Genomic DNA, 17,456 nt, shown 5'->3' on the forward strand with positions numbered 1-17,456 from the left:
AGCATGCCGACCTATGGAGGCAATGCATGCACACGGAAGGGGGGTCAGGCGCGGAGCGCGCTGCTGGCGCTGCGCATAAAAAATCCAGAGCACCACATCTTATACCCAGGCTCCGGTGGAATACCTCGTCGAAACCCGCAAGTGCGGCCGAGACTGATGGTCGCATATGGTTTTCATTTTCTGGTTCTTGATGTACCACCGACGGCAACACCGCCCCCGTTATCGCTGTGGCCTCGTCCCGTCGTATCGCGGGACGAGGGGAGAGAGATGCTGCCGCTGTCGGCCCGCTCTCTCCCGCGCCTTATCGCGCAGCCGCACGGCCCTCCACTGTTGCCCAAACAGGCGCAGCCCCTTCGGCCGGCCTTCCCATTGGTCGACACCTCAGGACGAGAGTTTGGCGCAGGCCCGCGCCCAAACCGCGGGGAACCGGCGCTCGGCCATAAATAGTTTTTCCCTGACCCTTCGGTTTTCAATGGTCGCGCCAGTTGCAGACCTGACGTCAGGACCGGTGAGTGTGCATGCGCGTTGCATCCTCATTTTGCGCTTGTCTCAGGCAACAACTCTTTGGTGAAGCCGTCGGTCACGGAAGCGAATGATAAGCTTGTTTCACCTCGGCCGTTCACGCATGAGTGCTGTCTTCCGCAGCACTTTGTCGCGCAAGTCACGCTGCCTGTCAATCGGAGGTTTGTGCGCGCACTTCCTGCTTGGCCATCCACCGCGTGCATTGTGCCCATTCTCCCCGAGAAGACAGACGCGGCATCGCTGACCGCTGTGTGGAAGGCATTCCGTTGCCGCAGCGTCCTCGAGACGCCCTCCCCCCACTCATCCATAGGAAAACTGCTCATGGCGCGTGAAAATTTCCAAGCTCCGTGTTACACCGCGACATCGTTACACTCCCAGCCTCCAAACTCTGCTGCTATGGGTACATCGTCAATAGCGCTGGAGCTAAATTAACCACGGCCTTCATTATTAGCTCTTATGCGTGTCCACACATCGCGCGTAGGAGTGCAGCTTCTGCGATATAATCATAGTGATGTCACTAGACGGCGACTAACTTGCTCGCCCAGGAAACTAAAACGGTCTGAATACTGAACCGGAGACGCTGTTTACAAATGCAGTATAGCTCGTTCGGCAGCATCGGAATAAGGCAATAACACCGCGGCTGCGTTCATGAGGAGCCGTACCCCTCAGCTATACTCACGACAGCTGAGATTAACGCAAGAGTGGCTCGGCGCCCGTCGATCATTAGCGCGGTTCCCAGGATTGGCCCTCGAAAAGAAAGACCAGGAGTCCTTTTACTTCCATCCTCCCGCATTAAACGGATTCAGGTGTCTCCAGGCGCTGTCATTGCATTCTAGACCCCGTGTTCGCTGACAAACTTGCGTGTGATGCCAGTACCAGGTCTGCTCGAAGCATTGAGAGCAACCAATCATGGTTTCATGCTCTAAATCAGCAATTTAAGTAGCTGAAGAAAAATTCCCTCTTGTACGGCACCCAAGCAAGGCGCGAACCACTTTTCTGAGACATCTACGAGCAACATTTCCTATCTACGGGATGCTCTTGTCGTAGAGGAAACCTTATTCTCCGCTTTTTATTTTATTGCTATGCTTGCGGTATACTCTGTATCCTATTTAGGAACCGTTACTACAGGTTGCCTGTTCAGTGAATTCGAGGCAGTGAATCGTACTCGCGGAGTTATTCTGCAGCGAGCGCGCTGTTCCAGCATCAGTTGTTGCTTCGAGCCTTGTATGCCTGAGTCCGAAGGTGTATTTCGTTCATGTGATTTAATGCGACCACGCGAAGTCACTTGCATGCGTGATCACAAATCTGATGCGTGAAAAGACCAGGTCTTCTCACAGGTGGACCCAACTCATGCAGGGCGTGCGTAGGCCATGAATGAGACTAATTTATCAATTACCGATGAAAGCACGATAGGTGTGAAAGCTGAAGCGATAAGCCTAAACAATAGCAGTAGTGAACTACGTCGGATAGCATGCCGGATTTCTGTTCTGGTTAACCTCCCCGCCTTTCCGTTCTTTCATCCCTCTCTCACAGTCCGCGTTTCTAGTCTAGAGGGTAATCGAATCTTCATACAGCTAAATCATTCTCAGCAACATTTTCTTGGCCGCGAAGTAGAGCCCAACGCGAAAACGTTAAGGCCAGTCTGCCGTTGCTAAGTTTATTGCTACAGACTGGTCTTGTGCTTTCCTCATTGGCAGCAGCGTGGTGTCCAAGGACCAACAAATGCTTCTTCCTAATGTTGTTGCCCTACACAGTTCTGTTCATTCTTTCACCGAAAAATTATCTTCTGTTAGCACGACGTAAGGGGCTATACTATTCATCTCTACAATCACTCCGTAAGCTCTTGTTTGTCACTTTGTCTGCCTGCTTTCTGTCAAAGCAATGGTCAATGGCTCTACTCACTTGTTAACCATCACATTCTGATACCTATAAAAATAATTACTACATAAATATCTTCATAATACACTAAATTTGTAAGCAAAGGCCCGTCTTCTATCCAAGTTCTATAAAGGAAATAAATATCTTCGTAGATCTGTGAGCGTATTTTCTTAGTTCAGTGAAATTCAGATAGCCTTGCCGATTTTATTACCTTGCTCCATGAAAAGCTACAAGAATGACTTTGTATTACTTAATCTGCTGGCACGTTGGAACGCACTAGAATTTACACTATGGTCGGTGGCAACTTAGAATGGCAAAGAAGCTCCACCCACAAAAATGCAGTGGACCTGCTGGTCACCTCTGAAACAAAGCTGAACCAGCTGAGTCCACTCACAAAATAATGACCTTGATCGGTTAATGTAAACGCTAGGCTAATTAGAAAATAAAATCTAGTTGTTCCAGGCTAATATATTACTTTTGGCCGAGCAGCGACATCAGGATACTGTATAAAATGTGCCTAGACGTTCAGGTTTTACACTGAATGCAGTGACACAAAGACCGATCTGTATGGACAAGACAGTTGTTTCAAACTCGCAAAATTGCTTGAAGTGCGGTAAATAAGCGAACTTAATCGGCTGGCGCATTTATGCGAAAGTTGTTTTAGTTTAACAGTGTACGTGTAACTATGTAATTCTTAGGTTGTCACAATAAGCAACATTCTAGAAGCCGGTACGCGACAAACGCGGCTCTAAAGTTGGAAAGGAAGAATTCATGCATTCCTTGTTGTTAACTAGGTGTGAAGAACGCACTTGACACTGTGAGAAAGTTTATTGGACAAATTTGATTGCATTCAATGGGCTGATGCCCTCAGGAAATCTTGTAGCGTGCTCACGAGCCCAACCAGCTGAAGCGCGTACCGTTCGGTAAATCTCACTTTGTGCATCGTTGTTTTCATTGTTCCATATACATCACACGATGTCAGAGTTTCATACATTATTTTTTTTGTCTGCATCATCAGTTAATTGAATGAGGGCGTAACGGTCTGCATAGCCTTCGATGTAAATGAAAAGAGAAAACCGTTTTAATGTTCGTGAAAGCTGGTTTACCTCCCGTTGGTCTGTTCCACTCACTGTAGTGGAAGTGTGAGGACTGATTTCAATCGCCTATGCTTTGTAGAGTGACCAAGCTCTGAATAAGGCTGTTTTCAGATACTTTTCCTACAGACACAATGCAGGTTCAAAAATGGCGAGCGTACTACGTGCTATGTTTTAGCTAAGTAACTGTAACAGCATACTCAAAAGACGCAATGGATCAAATTCGCTGCCTTCCACACAAGCAGTTTTAAAAACGTGATAGTAGCAAATCAACTATGAAAGTTGCTTCAGGTCCTATAACTACTTGAGGAGAGCGTCAACCCTACAGCAACCAATAGATCATGCCACAAGAGGTGTCTCTTCGACGCGCTCCATTCGCTGTGCATTGCAGTTGTTGCGCAGTGTTTGTCAAAACGGAATCAGTAATAAAGAGCTCAATCCACGGCATTCGGTGCAAGCGTAAGAGCAATATCCGTGGAATCGCGAAAGCACGGTTAATGAAGCTGCGGAAAAACCACGTTCTTTGTGTGAGCGGCGATACGACATGTCACAACAGATAATTTTTCTGCTCTCGAACGCCCTGACCAACCGGCTTATCGGCGATGCGCCTGCGAAAGCGTCCTCGAAGCTCCCTTCAGCAACGAAGATTATTTCCGGTGCTCTGTCGGCCTCCTTCAATGTCGTACCGGAGCAATTACTCTTTTTCGTTTTTATAACCCCATGAAGTACTCGCACTTCTCTTGGACACGCGGCCTATAGCTGAAATAAGATTTCGTACAGCTAGCAGGAGGAGAAGGAGGAAAGAAAGAGAAAAAGCAGGGATGTTAACCAGAAGGCTAGGCTACCCTACTCTGGGGGAGGGGAAAGAGGGAATAGAACGATGAGATAGAGAGGGGAATGGTAAGAAAGGTGCAGTGAGCTGGCACACGCACGGCGGAGGGCCTGAGGAAGTCAAGGGAGTTCACATAGGCAAGTCGCCCTCAAGAGATACAAAATTGCCTTCATTGCTTTGTGGGCCGACGAGCGATGGGGACGGTCTTCAAGTAGCACTTGCACAGACAATGGCCGGTCGTCCAGTCGTCGCAGTGCTATAGATAATGTTTGTCTCTCCGACTTCTCTCCGACTTCTCTCCGACTTCGATGTTCTCTTCGCAGTCGCCGACGTCGCACACAGCACTGTCGGTCCTTCCAATCAAAGTAGTGTACGCCTTCGTGAAAGCCACTCCCAGCCACAGCCGGTATACAAGCGATGCCTCACGTCGGCGAAACTTCGGTGGAGGTCGGAATGGGGGGCGAACGGTTCCGTTCGCGCAACCTGGTGCGTCTTATGTTTGGGGTGTTCCACTGTCTGAAAGAGAGCTTGCGTTCGAGGTGACGAAGCGGCCTTGCAGCGTCTGTCCAGGAAAGAGGAATGGGAATGCTGTGTTGTTATTGATGTGATTTTCGGGCAGCTTTGTCTGCTTGATCATTTCCACTGATCCCGCAATGGCCAGGCAGCCACAGGAAAATAATTCCGTGGCTTTTCTGTTTTAAGTCGTGGAGAAGTTTGATAATTTGGTATTAGCAGACTGCAAAAACAGTGCAGCGTCTTTCCTGCCGAAGAGGCAAGCGCACAGCGTGACAGTGTAGTCCTTGAGAAACTCGGCGTCTTACTATAGAACTCCATGCTTTTGTTTAGGTTTGACTGCATGCTTACGACGCTTCTCGATGTGGCATCCCGCTGCATTTGGCTGTCCTTGTCAGATGTCCTTGTGGCGTGCAACAGGTCACGTCACGTTCCATTAGAGGCTTGCGCTGCTACGCTAAACAAGCTGTCAATCTATTCTAAAAAATCAACAGAAAATTGTACGTTTATCGCCACTTCGTTCCCGTTAGATTTTGGACAACAAGGCCATATTTTACTGCCACAGCAGTAAGAGCCTTAAAGCTTGGTTTGCCCTGTCACTGAGCCATTTGCCTTGCGCTGTCGTCATCTGGAGGTCTTCGAGTCACGTCTTCATCTTAAGCATCGTCCTCTCCACGTGGCCAAGCAGCACGAAACTGCTAATCAAGCTCGTGCCCCGCTTGAAACTGCTAAGTATCAAGTAGTTAGCTTCAATGTGATTACTTGAAACTCGGCAGTTTTTCCCGTGCTAACTACTTGAAGCATGGAGTTTTGGGCCACACAGCCTCTGAAAGTGAGGGCACATGTGCGGGTATTTCGGAGTCCACAACAAGTAAGAAGTGATGCCGGAGGCATGGTGGTCATAACGTGTTTCTGGCTCGTGTAACTCTTTCCGTCGTAAGTAGCCAGCAAGACCAAACCCTTCAAGATTTGTTTCAATTACGCACGCATGGATGGGGATTTGAACATTATTTACTTATACTGCGGTGGACGAAGATGACATTGTGTGCATAGCAATGGAGAAGTTAGAATGAAAAATTCCAGCGGCACTTATCTCACGTTGAATGTCAACGTTAATGTTTGCTGTTTAAGGTTTATTGAATACATAGTGCACCCTATTACCCACTTTATTGAATACTTATTGCAGCCGCTCTCTTACCACCGACGAAAGGCATTATATATGAGGTGTGTGTGCAGCCGGGCTCCTCGCGCATCCAATTAGACAAGTGGCACCATCTGGTGGTGCCACCGCGAAGTCCGCGCATATATTCACAGAAAAGTGTCTGCATGTAGGTGTGTAAGGTAGGTTCGATTCTGCCCAGCACCGGAGAAATTTAAATGTTTTTTTTTATCATTAAGAGTGGCCCTTCATAAGCAGTCTTAGTTTACGGTTTGCGTAATCGCGGGGTTAAGTAGCATAGCGCTACCATTCCACAAATGAACGTGGCAGAAAGTGAGTTTTATTTTAGCGTGATAGCATAGTTTATGTGCCAGGAGACTTTTCAATTACGCTTTAAATTTCGCATGCTTCGTGCACATAAGCGCTCTTATCTATTCGTCCACCTTTGTCTGTGCGTCAGAAAGTGGGTGAAGCAGCTTAGTGATAGCCGGGAGCGCGTTGTGTTTGTACGTTCCATGTCCGCCGACTCATGGCGAAGTAAGTACAAGCCTGCCGTCCATGGCCCCCGAGATCGCCCGACCTCAGAGGCCACATGCCATCGCGCCCAGCTCTCGACTTCGCCAATAGGTGGCGCTGCCGTTCCGGAATGCGAAGCTATTTGAACAGAATATTTTTATTTTGATTGAAGGTTAACCAACGGCGCCTGGTTATAGCAGTCGTGGTGTACCACAAGGCGGATTACTTAGCCCTACCCTGTTTAACCTGGTGCTCATTGGTGATTTCTCTCGTTAGGCCCCGACGCGTTCGAAGTGAGAAGCGATCTCGAAAACTCCGCAACGCTATCCATCTGTAGTACGTCGAAGCGGCCCGAGACTAAGCGAAAGACGCGTTTACACAGTCATTTGCTATGAAAGAAGTTAATTCTACAAAAAAAAATGACAAATTCAGTTAGGGACCACCGCCATGTCTTACGTAAACTAGACAAACCACGCGATACCGTTTTAGGTTTTGGGTACGCAAAGTTAAGGGCCGCGAACCACCGGGCTTGTATACAAAAGAAGTATACAAAATAACCTCAAAGAAGTACAAAATAACGCAGGCTGGGCTTGGCGCTTTGCGTAGGCAAAGGTTCCTTTGCGTACCGAAACCCGTCTGCACACGGAAAACCTAAATCTGAGAAATAGCGTCCGTACACTAAACGCTATGGGTGTTCTGGGCAAACGCAATTATATCGTGCTATTCCGCCAAGCCCGCTATGACGCTAAACGTGCTAAACTAAAACTGTCTAATGTCACATCGAATTGCACGACTCATACCCATGTGTGTGTGTGTTCTTTTTTTTACATGTGACCCACTATTCTTGCTCCTGAATGCGAGCAGCTAAAGAAGTCTCCCTAGCCTTCGTAGTGTTGCTTGCCATGTATGAAATGGAGTTCACAAAAGTTTTGTTATGGTAGAACTACTCATAAGTTGAGATGCCAACAGATCTTGATGTATGATTATTATTAGAGAGAGCGGCCAGCAAGCCGAATTTACAAATGAGGAGCTTTATGAATTCAGTTCCTGTTTTTCAGATTTAAACTGCTGTCGCATTAAATGTATAAGGCTGCGCCTCATGCGCACCTGACCACAGAAGATGCGAGCTGGTGTAAAGACGTGGAACAATTTCGTTAGCGAATGTGTTTTATTGAACGGTACATACAGAAAAAAAATACAAGCTTTTTTGCGAAACTGGAACGAAATATAGAATGAGTAAGCGAAGAATAGATTAGGTTGTGATACTTAAAACACGAGCCATTGCGTTACGCTCCGTGCACACTATTCTTTGCACACGACCGACCTATTCGGCCGGGCCAGATCGTCACATAGCAGCTACGGCTGGGACACGGGAGATTCGGCGGAATTTATCTCGTACAGGTCACTGAGCGCCATTCTTGAACGGCATATCTCCAATATCGCCAGTGGCCAATGCAATTATTTCGTCCTTGACGGGATCAAGCAAAAGCTGACCTTTATTTAGAGTGAGCCACTCCAGCCGTACTCGCTTTGCGACACCGAGTGCAAGTCCGCTTTCGGCTGCTTCGCTGCACTCTGACTGTGCACACCCACGTTATCTCGACCGTTTCTGCTTATCAGCAACTAAGTGCAATGCGAGACGCGCGCAGATCGAGAGGTCGTCGTATCAAGTACAGGATTGCGGCACTGGGACCTTCGCGTGTACCCGGTTGTGCACCGGTCGCCCAGCTGTCGAAGTGGACAATATATTGGGACATAATGATGATAAAACGGAAGCAGCTGTCTAATGATATCGGTCGAGTGCTCTGCGCGTACATCTCATCAGCTCTTCTCCATTTCCACTTGTCCCCAGACACTTCTGCCGGTGCATTGCCACTGCACTGCTTATTTAATTCCTGGAACCATATCTTTGTGGTGACTGGCAACGAAGACGTGTCACTGGGCATTCGCTTTTCCTTTGTTTGCATCATCACATACTGAGCTACTCAGTCGCTTGACTAGCTAGCAGCATGTCAGACATTTCGCCAAGCAAACATGTACAGCTCTAATTAAAATTATTTTCTATCTATCTATCTATCTATCTATCTATCTATCTATCTATCTATCTATCTATCTATCTATCTATCTATCTATCTATCTATCTATCTATCTATCTATCTATCTATCTATCTATCTATCTATCTATCTATCTATCTATCTATCTATCTATCTATCTATCTATCTATCTATCTATCTATCTATCTATCTATCTATCTAGTATGCAGAGAGCACGAGCTTGAATGGGTGCTTATTATCTGCACTAGCTCGGTTAACACACTAAATTATGCTTGAAAAGAAAAGAGTACTATTTGCATTTACTTATCGGGAAAATTTTGGTCGATTTCCCTGCCTTGCATCTCCTTACTCTCTCTCTCTCTCCGTTACTACTGGAGAGAATGACAAAGTTCACCTTCGATTTTTCAACCTGACCACAGCGGCCGAACGTTTGTGCGACGTCACGAACTTCGAAGGCTTTTCTCGTATTTGGGTGATTCTTGCTGAGAAAAGTTCTCGAAACTAGGGTCGAGTCTATGGTTTGTTCTCTACGAAGATTAGCACATTGTCTGGCGATAAACAGCTAAGAGTAGCTCCGAGCAGTCGCTGCCAAAAGTCGATGAGGTCGCAGTGATATAGCGCGGGAAGTACAATGTTTTGTCGTCAACCATATTCTTTTCATGCATCTTTCCTGACGGACAAGGAGCGAGATGCGACGGGGTCGAGACGAATAGTGTGCCGATGGACGGCGCTTTTGCTGTTCAAGTGTGGCTGTATAAGCGACGGCGGTAAAACAACGGTAACGCCAAAGGTGGTGTTCAAATCCAAGCCGCAGCAAGAACCGGATCTCGAGGGCTATGCTTATGCCGACTGCATGTGCTGGAAGTGATTGCGGAGCTGGAAGCACGTCATAAACGCCATGTTTGGAACACCTCCTATTGAAAAAAAAAATATGACGTTTTACGTGCCAAAACCATTTTCTTATTATGAGGCCCGCCGTAGTGGAGGAGTCCGGAAATTTCGACCACCTGGGGCTCTTTAACGTGCACCTAAATCTAAGTACACGGGTGTTTTCGCATTTCGCCCCAATCGAAATGCGGCCGCCGTGGCCGGGATTTGATCCCGCGACCTCGTGCTCAGCAGCCCAACGCCATAGCCACTGAGCAACCACGGCGGGTAACACCTTCTATTATGCGGTTCTAAAAAAAATATGGTGTCGTAAGAAGTCCGCTTCAGTAAAGAAAGAGACAGAAAGAAGTTCTTGAGCAGTAACTCAAATAAGTTTCTTTTCGCATGCCAAGCGCGTAGAACGAAGTGCGCACTTGTTTCAGCTTCGTAATTGTGTAAAGAATCAGCAGCACGCTAATTAGTAATCGCTAGTTTATATTTTCTTTTGTTCGCGGCACGTTGAGTTCTTACCCCCCCCCCATTTGCAGAAATTTGCTATGAATAAGTGCTTTCGCCGCGCACTAAGCAGCAGTCTAATGTAGAATTGAGCTTTATTCTTACACCACAATTAACTGAACACATTCCAATTTTGCTTACTCGCTTTCTTTCAAGATTCCTTTTGTTTGCGTCATAATAGCGTCATGGTTCTCGCGCTGGGATGGAGCGCCCGATCTGGAGGAATGTTCGTGACTAGAAATTCGTGTCAACGTGTGAACAACAAAACGCCGGCTGTCTTTGTCACAGCGGTGCAAAATGCGCAGCTGTCGCGCTGTATAGCATTGCTAAATCACGCCGGCGCTCTGATCACTATTCTGAGCGCGTATTCACAAAAACCTCTATGCTCGAATTGTCCGTAAGAAAAATTGCAGTAGGTCCGGGTGCGGGAGAGAGAGAGAGAGAGAGAGAAAGGGAGAGGGCTCTTTATTAGAAACACAGATAATTTTGCCGGCGCGTATATAACCGCTGGCATGCTATTCTGTATAGGGATGGGAATGGCAATAAATGATTCCAGAAGAGGGTGGGATAAAAAGCTAATAAAAATAAATATGAAATGTCCAAGTGGACCTGATACTAATATTTACAGGTGACATGGCGGGTAAATTTAGTCTTTTGTATATGAAGTGTGCAATCTTTAAAGTTTTCCTATTAGACCAATTTCTGACAGGTATTTGAACAATAAATCCAAAACCCGCCGCTGTTTTGAAGGGCCGGGCATTGGACCTAACATGCTCGGTAATGTTAACGGTTCGTGGCAAATCATGTCCATTTGTTGCTCAAAAAACTGTCTCTCGTCGCGGTATGCGGGGTATTCTAGTAATATGTGCTCCATTGTCTCTAAGTTGCGACAATTGTCGCAGTATGGGTTAGTGGTAAGCTTTATATGCGGTAGAGCTAATTGTTCGTGTATGCCACGTTCAGTGGAAGACGATAGGTACAATGCGTGTCGAGGAAATGGTCGTGGAATGTTCGGTCTCATTTCTGGGTCAATGTAATGCAGGAAGTTATCTTGGTGAAGCGGCAGGTTCCAGAAGCGGTCTTTTTCTTGATAGGCATATTTTTTTTTTTGCCATGTTTGAAGCGTCGGCTTTTGTAAAAAAAATGTTCTTTTGAAATTGCGGTATTGCAATCCATTTCTGGCAGCTTCATCCGCTCTTTCATTTCCCGAAATGCCGGCATGACCAGGTATCCACTCGAACTTGATGCAATGCCCAGCAATCTTAGCCTTGTGGTGAAGATAAGCAATGTCAAATGCTGCAGGTTGATTATTGCAACGCTTGTGCCTGTTCCACATACGTTGTAGGGCTGCTTTTGAATACGTGAAAATCACCCAGGTCTTTGGCGGCTGCTGTCGAAGTACATACACAAAGGCCTCCTTAATGCTGTATACCTCCGCTGAAGTAGATGATGTCGCTCGCTCAAGACGAAACGAGAATCGTTGCCCTGTAGAGGGAACAAAATGTCCGCACGATGAGCGATGTGGAGTTGTAGAGCCATCTGTGAAAATGTGCGTTGCGGCTGCGTATTCTTTGGGCATATATTCCAAAGCTATCTGATAAGTCGCTGCTTGAGGCACTTTCTTTTTCGTACTGATTGCAGGGATATATGGCACGATTTCCAGTGGGGACAGTGTCCATGGTAAAATGTTTCGTGGCACAATGTGTGACGCCTGAGCAGGAATCGAAATAGATATGCTTCCGACGGCCTGTCCAAAGCTAGATGTAGCACGGGTTCTAGAAATATCCTTTAAAAAGTGAGTCTTCGTATGAATGACGTGGCGGAGGTGAATCCGAAGTGTCTCCTGCTAAGATATCACTTCGATAGGCACGCATCCAGCTTCTGCTACAGTTCCTGAGCGGGACGACCCCTTCGGAAGGCCAAGACATACGCGAAGGCAGTTGTTTCGTGCTGCCTCAAGTTTTCTCTTGCTTGTGGGAGACATGTTCTGCAGGATCGGGAGGTAATAACGTAGTGTTCCATCGACGTAGGCCTTATGGAGGAGCACCATTGACCGACAGTTACTGCCCCACTGTGATCCGGCTAAAAATCGGAATACGTGCGACGCCGAGGAAATCTTCTCACTCAGTTTTTTCACTTGAGGCGACCATGTGAGGTTCCTATCGATCGTCACTCCAAGAAACCTTTGCGTCTTGACGCATGGAAGGGTACGACCACTTAACACTAGTAGGTATTTTTCCATACACCTCCGCATGAAAGCCACGGCAACGCTTTTGTCGGGGGACAATTTCAGACCCCTTGGATTTAGGTAGGCCGATGTATTTGTTAGCGCTCTCTGGAGACGTTGTTGGGTGCTACTGCGGGAACGCGCCGCACTCCAAATGCAGATGTCGTCCGCATACCGTGTGATTTTGACGCCACGTGGCAGGTTTCTTCTCAGACGGATGAGGACTAAATTAAATAATACGGGGCTTAACACAGCTCCTTGTGGCACTCCCTTCTTGACGGCATAAAGCGCCGTGGGGCCATCCGGGGTACACATGAGAAGTTGGCGTCCTTGAATATAGTCTTCAATCCATGCGTAAAGTCGTCCTCCAAGACTAAGGGTTTCCAAAGCGTAAAGTATTGCTTTATGATAGAGCGAATCATGTGCTACTTTAATGTCCAAAAATAATGCAGTAGGTATGTTTCCACAGACCAATTCCTCTTCAGTTGATGAGACCAAGGCAATGACTATCAATTGCGGACCTATTTTGCCGGAAGCCATTCATTTCCCCCGGGTAAACTTTTGTAGTTTCCAGGAACCAATTTAGTCGTTTGTGGATCATTTTTTCGAATAGCTTCCCTGCGCAGCTAAGCAGAGATATGGGTCTGACGGAGGCGTAATTTGTCGGCTGCTCCTTGGCTTCAATATAGTAATAACTTTCGCAAGCTTTCGCAGTTATCCCCCCCCCCCCCCCATGAGGCGTTGTAGTACTCCAGAAGGCGTAGGCGAGATGTGGGGCATAGATTTGCGAGCGCTTCATAACTCACACCGTCATGGCCAGGTGATGATCGCTTGTTTACGTCGCCGATTGCTGCCATGAGCTCTTCGATGGTGAATAGTAATTCTAAGTCAGGAAGGGTAGCTCGAGGTGGACTAGGCTGATGACTTGCAATTGGCTGAGAAGTTCGTGCCCCTTTGGAAAGGAGCCTGCAGTGCTGCTCTGCCACCTCTTTCATTGCTGCGCGCTCATGTAATGCGGGAGAATATATTAGCAAAAGCGTCCAGCCAATGGCAAAGAACTTTCAGACGAATTGTTGGTTGTACTACCTGTTAACAGAAAATTACATAGCAAACAAAGAGACAAAAGCCTAAATAACTAAGAATACGAATGCGAGCAATAATTCAACACTTCGTCATTAATTTCCTCAGCTGTCTTCTTGAAGTTGCAGAAAAGAATTCATCAGACAAATCACTAAATATTTTTGGGATGTATACACTTCGCGTTACTCCATACTTATCAGCAGAATAGGGTACTTTAAAACGTTTTTGTCTCTCAACAATCGAGGAGCAGAGTATGCCTCTTTGAATTCGCCACTCCACTTATGCAGAAGAATAAGCGTCCTGGTAAACAAATCCTCGAAAGGGCAAAATCCCATTTCACGAAAAATATTATTGGAATGTAGTGTAGTATCATAAGCAACATTTTAGAATAATTTTTTTTCGTAATTTATGAATACGATTTTCCCAGGGCTCTCAACAAAAAGCCAAGATCGTTATGCCATACCTCAGAAAACTAGTGCGTGAACCATATTTTTTTTGTACTCGTAGAGGTAGTAAACCTTTTACGGTGAAAAGTAGATGTGCAACGCTCTTTAGTTTACCACATAAATTGCCATGTGACACTGCCAAGACATGCGGCTGTGGAATGTTAGAACCAGGTATTTGAAGGCCTCCACATATTCGATAGCAGCACATTTACTTGAAGTACAATGTTATGGTGTAAAAATATTGGCAAGCTTATTTTTTTTAAGTTTTAATGGGCTTCGAAAGCACTTGAGTTTACTTTGCTTAGCACTGATAAATACACAATTTTCAATGAACCATTGCATGAACATATGAACTGCAACCTGTTCTAGAGAGTTAATAGCGTCCTCATAACGTATGTGGCGTGTGAGTAGGACCGTACGATCTGCATATTGATACACCGCAGCTGTTCCGATTATCGTGGGAAACCCGTTCATAAATAAATAGAATAACAGAGGTGACAACATGGCTCCTTGGGGAACACCAGCTGTAATATATTTGTTATTGCTAACCATTTATTTACTACCCACAACTACCTGTGACCTGTCATGTAAATCATTATAAAGAAGATAAAAAATGGGTCCCCTGAAAGCTTAACGAAACAATTTTTGCAATAAAATGTCACGATTTACAGCTTCGAACGCTTTTGCTAAATCCAAAAAACAAAGCACAGCTAAGCAGGTTCTTATCTAGAGCAGAATACAATTCAGCGGTCATATCTTCTAACAATGTTATAGTACTTCACTCAGCAATAAATCCAAACTGTCTTAGCGTCAGGATTGATAATTTTTTTAAAAGGAAGTCATACAATCAAACAGAAACATTTCCAGTATTTGGGAGAGTGTAGGCAAGATAGTGATACCTCTATAACCTTCAACATCGCCTTTTTGTCCTGCTTTATACAGCGGCTTAACAATTGCTGTTTTTAATGTCTCCGGAATTCATGCGGTGTTTATCAAACCAATTATCATAAAAAAGCAGCACGTATGCTAATGTGTCAAAATTTCTTCTTAGTGTGGCAACAGCCAACGCATCTGAAAACTGAAAATTATTCTGCTCAGGTATAATAATAATAATAATAATAATAATAATAATAATAATAATAATAATAATAATAATAATAATAATAATAATAATAATAATAATAATAATAGCCTTTATTGCGTGTTCTTATGTAATGCATTTCTTTCCGGGTCTGTCAAAGCCTTCAATGCGCTTGTATAGAATCAATCAATCAATCAATCAATCAATCAATCAATCAATCAATCAATCAATCAAAGGTGTTTATCAAAGTGCCCAGAAACAACCTCGAGGGTCTTGGTAGTGGCGCACTCGGCAAAACAATGCACAGGAAGAAGAATGCAAGTTCACACACATACACACATACCCACTCACGCACACATAAAAAAAAAGAATAATAATTTCGTGAACACAGATTTTAACAGAGCATAAAATGCGTGCACGAAGAAAATACAAAGCAAAAGTGGAGAAACAGAAAAAAGGATTACAGAATGACGGAACACACAACAGATATGAGAGTTTTTGTTCAGTATGAAATTCCTCTGCAACTCCTTTCAGTAGAATGTTAAAATTAGGCATGAAGATATTCAGACACTCTGAATGGGCCTTATATGTCGCCTGCACTCTGCATAGAGGGTCACAAAAGTCTGCAGGCTGAAAGGCGCGCTGTCTCCTTGTGCCTTTCTCCGGAATGTAAAAGCGTACATTTTTTATTTACTTTTATTAGAAAGCAAGTGCGAGCAGCAGATTTTTCCATGTATTAATTTGTGGAGAAAAAGAACATACAATTTGTTGCGTCTAGAAGTGAGGGTAGGAAACGTGAGTGTCTGTGTTAGCTCTATGGAGAAGGAAGGGTTTTGACAGAATCGATGTTTCAATATAGATGTGAACATTCTTGCACATTTTCGACAAGTTCACAATTTGGCATACAAGTGCCGCGCCAAAGCACGGAGGCGTACTCAAGAACTGGAAGGCATACGCTCTTACATGGAGTTACAAATGGCCCCGGTTGTCTGACGTCTGTCGTCGCCCGACACATGCTGTGCCGAGCGTGGCAAGTGCGCGCTGCCCCGTCTGTTGAGCGCGGGTCGAGAAGCTCGGAGAGCCGTCGAAGTACGCCCCCACGATCCTTCGTTCCCTGAGCTCTTGGCAGGAGAACGTCTTTAACGCTGTAGGGAGATGAATAAATAAAGAAATAAATAAATAATAATAATAATAATAATAATAATAATAATAATAATAATAATAATAATAATAATAATAATAATAATAATAATAATAATATAACGTCCTAGCCAAGAAGCGGTTGAAGGATACCTTAATTATGTTAGAGAAGCAGTCACTGATATTCTGCGAATTTCTCGCAAAATATGTTGTGGGAACGTAATGAAGCCTCTTCTTTACACGTGTAGGTGTGTCTACCCGTGTTGCTTCGGGGCACAACCATTGCGCGCAAAACTTGGTTCAGGGCCGCGAGCCGCCGAGACTGGTAAACATACAAACGCCACAGCGGAACATTGGGCGGCTCTCGCAAACATTCCTTGCACGCGACCCGTTATCGAGACTGCGCCACACAAGCCCCGCGGCGCCCAGCCGCCAACAGCACACGTGCTATCGCTATCACCGGGCTCGGAAACCTTCCGTCCACAACGATATCTGCTCAAAGGGGTTCGAGCTCCGCCGAAGAGGTTGTTTGTATTTGCCCACCGCGTCGCGCGATGCCCCTCGACGCGCGCGTGGTCCGCCGCTGCACTTTCTCGCGAATGAACGAAGGCGCGCGGCTTCTTCTGATCGGGAACTGCGCATACGCGCCGAGAGCCACTCTGCGTGCCGGGCGTTCCAGCGGCTGGCGAGTCCAGTGTGGGGATTGCGCGTCCGCTCGTTCTTTCCACGCGGCAACGCGTACGCAGTGTGAATCACGGTTGTCTGAAGGGTCGGCGACTGGCCGGCTGCGCACTGCGCGAGTATAGGGTTGGTAATGTCGATTAATGGTTAATCGATGAATCGATTAAATATTTCACGCAAAGCGATTAATCCTCATCGAAGCGCGCCTTTCATTTTATCGACTTAAACGATTAGACCTGCCCGATTAATCGTCTTCGAAAGTTTGACAGGAGCGACAGAGAGAATAAACTTTGTTGTTTGACCAGGCTTCTTTGACTTGAGCCCAGAGGTGGGTGGCCTCCTCAGTCCAGTTAGCCATGGCTCGCTGCCGAGCCCTGATCACCAACTTGGTCTTCGGGGTCTTGCGTCCTGCTGGTCTTCCGAGCCTTCTTCTGGTCCCTCTTCTTTCTGGGCCTTATCGCCTGGTAGTGGTGATGACCGTGCTACGTCTGGGTTATTCGTGCACCCCGGCACCATGTGGCACAGGGTGTTGGGCGTGTCCGGTGGGCAGAACTTGCAGTCCCGCCCGTAGGGCACCGCGTGCGTGGCGTGCAGCACCGTTCCGTGCGGGTAGGTCCCAGCCTGGAGTCTTCTCCAGGTCACCGCTTGTTCGTCACTCATCCTCTTATGTGCGCGCGGGTAGGGACTCCTCTGCTTCCTGTAGTGCGCCAAGATCTCCGAGTACTTCTTGGCTACGCGTTCAGCCTCTTCGTGACAGCCGTTGGTACGTGTTCTCTGCGTGTCGGAGGTGGCTCGGCGCGGCGCAAAAATTTTGAAATCGTGCTGGAATGGCGGCGCACGAGCAGTGAC

At 46.3% G+C, this 17,456-nt stretch overlaps 1 protein-coding gene across 1 annotated transcript in view; it reads left to right on the plus strand.

Moving 5' to 3' along the window:
* The first annotated feature begins 371 nt into the window (after positions 1 to 371).
* The window catches only part of LOC142580069 (gamma-butyrobetaine dioxygenase-like), a 73,670-nt gene continuing 56,585 nt past the window's right edge, over positions 372 to 17,456 (plus strand). Inside the window, exon 1 of the mRNA XM_075690839.1 lies at positions 372 to 508. The gene's annotated coding sequence lies outside the window, so the exon portion shown is untranslated. The remainder of the gene's footprint in view (positions 509 to 17,456) is intronic.

Source organism: Dermacentor variabilis, chromosome 4 (genome assembly GCF_050947875.1).
Source record: "Dermacentor variabilis isolate Ectoservices chromosome 4, ASM5094787v1, whole genome shotgun sequence".
NCBI lineage: Eukaryota > Metazoa > Arthropoda > Arachnida > Ixodida > Ixodidae > Dermacentor > Dermacentor variabilis.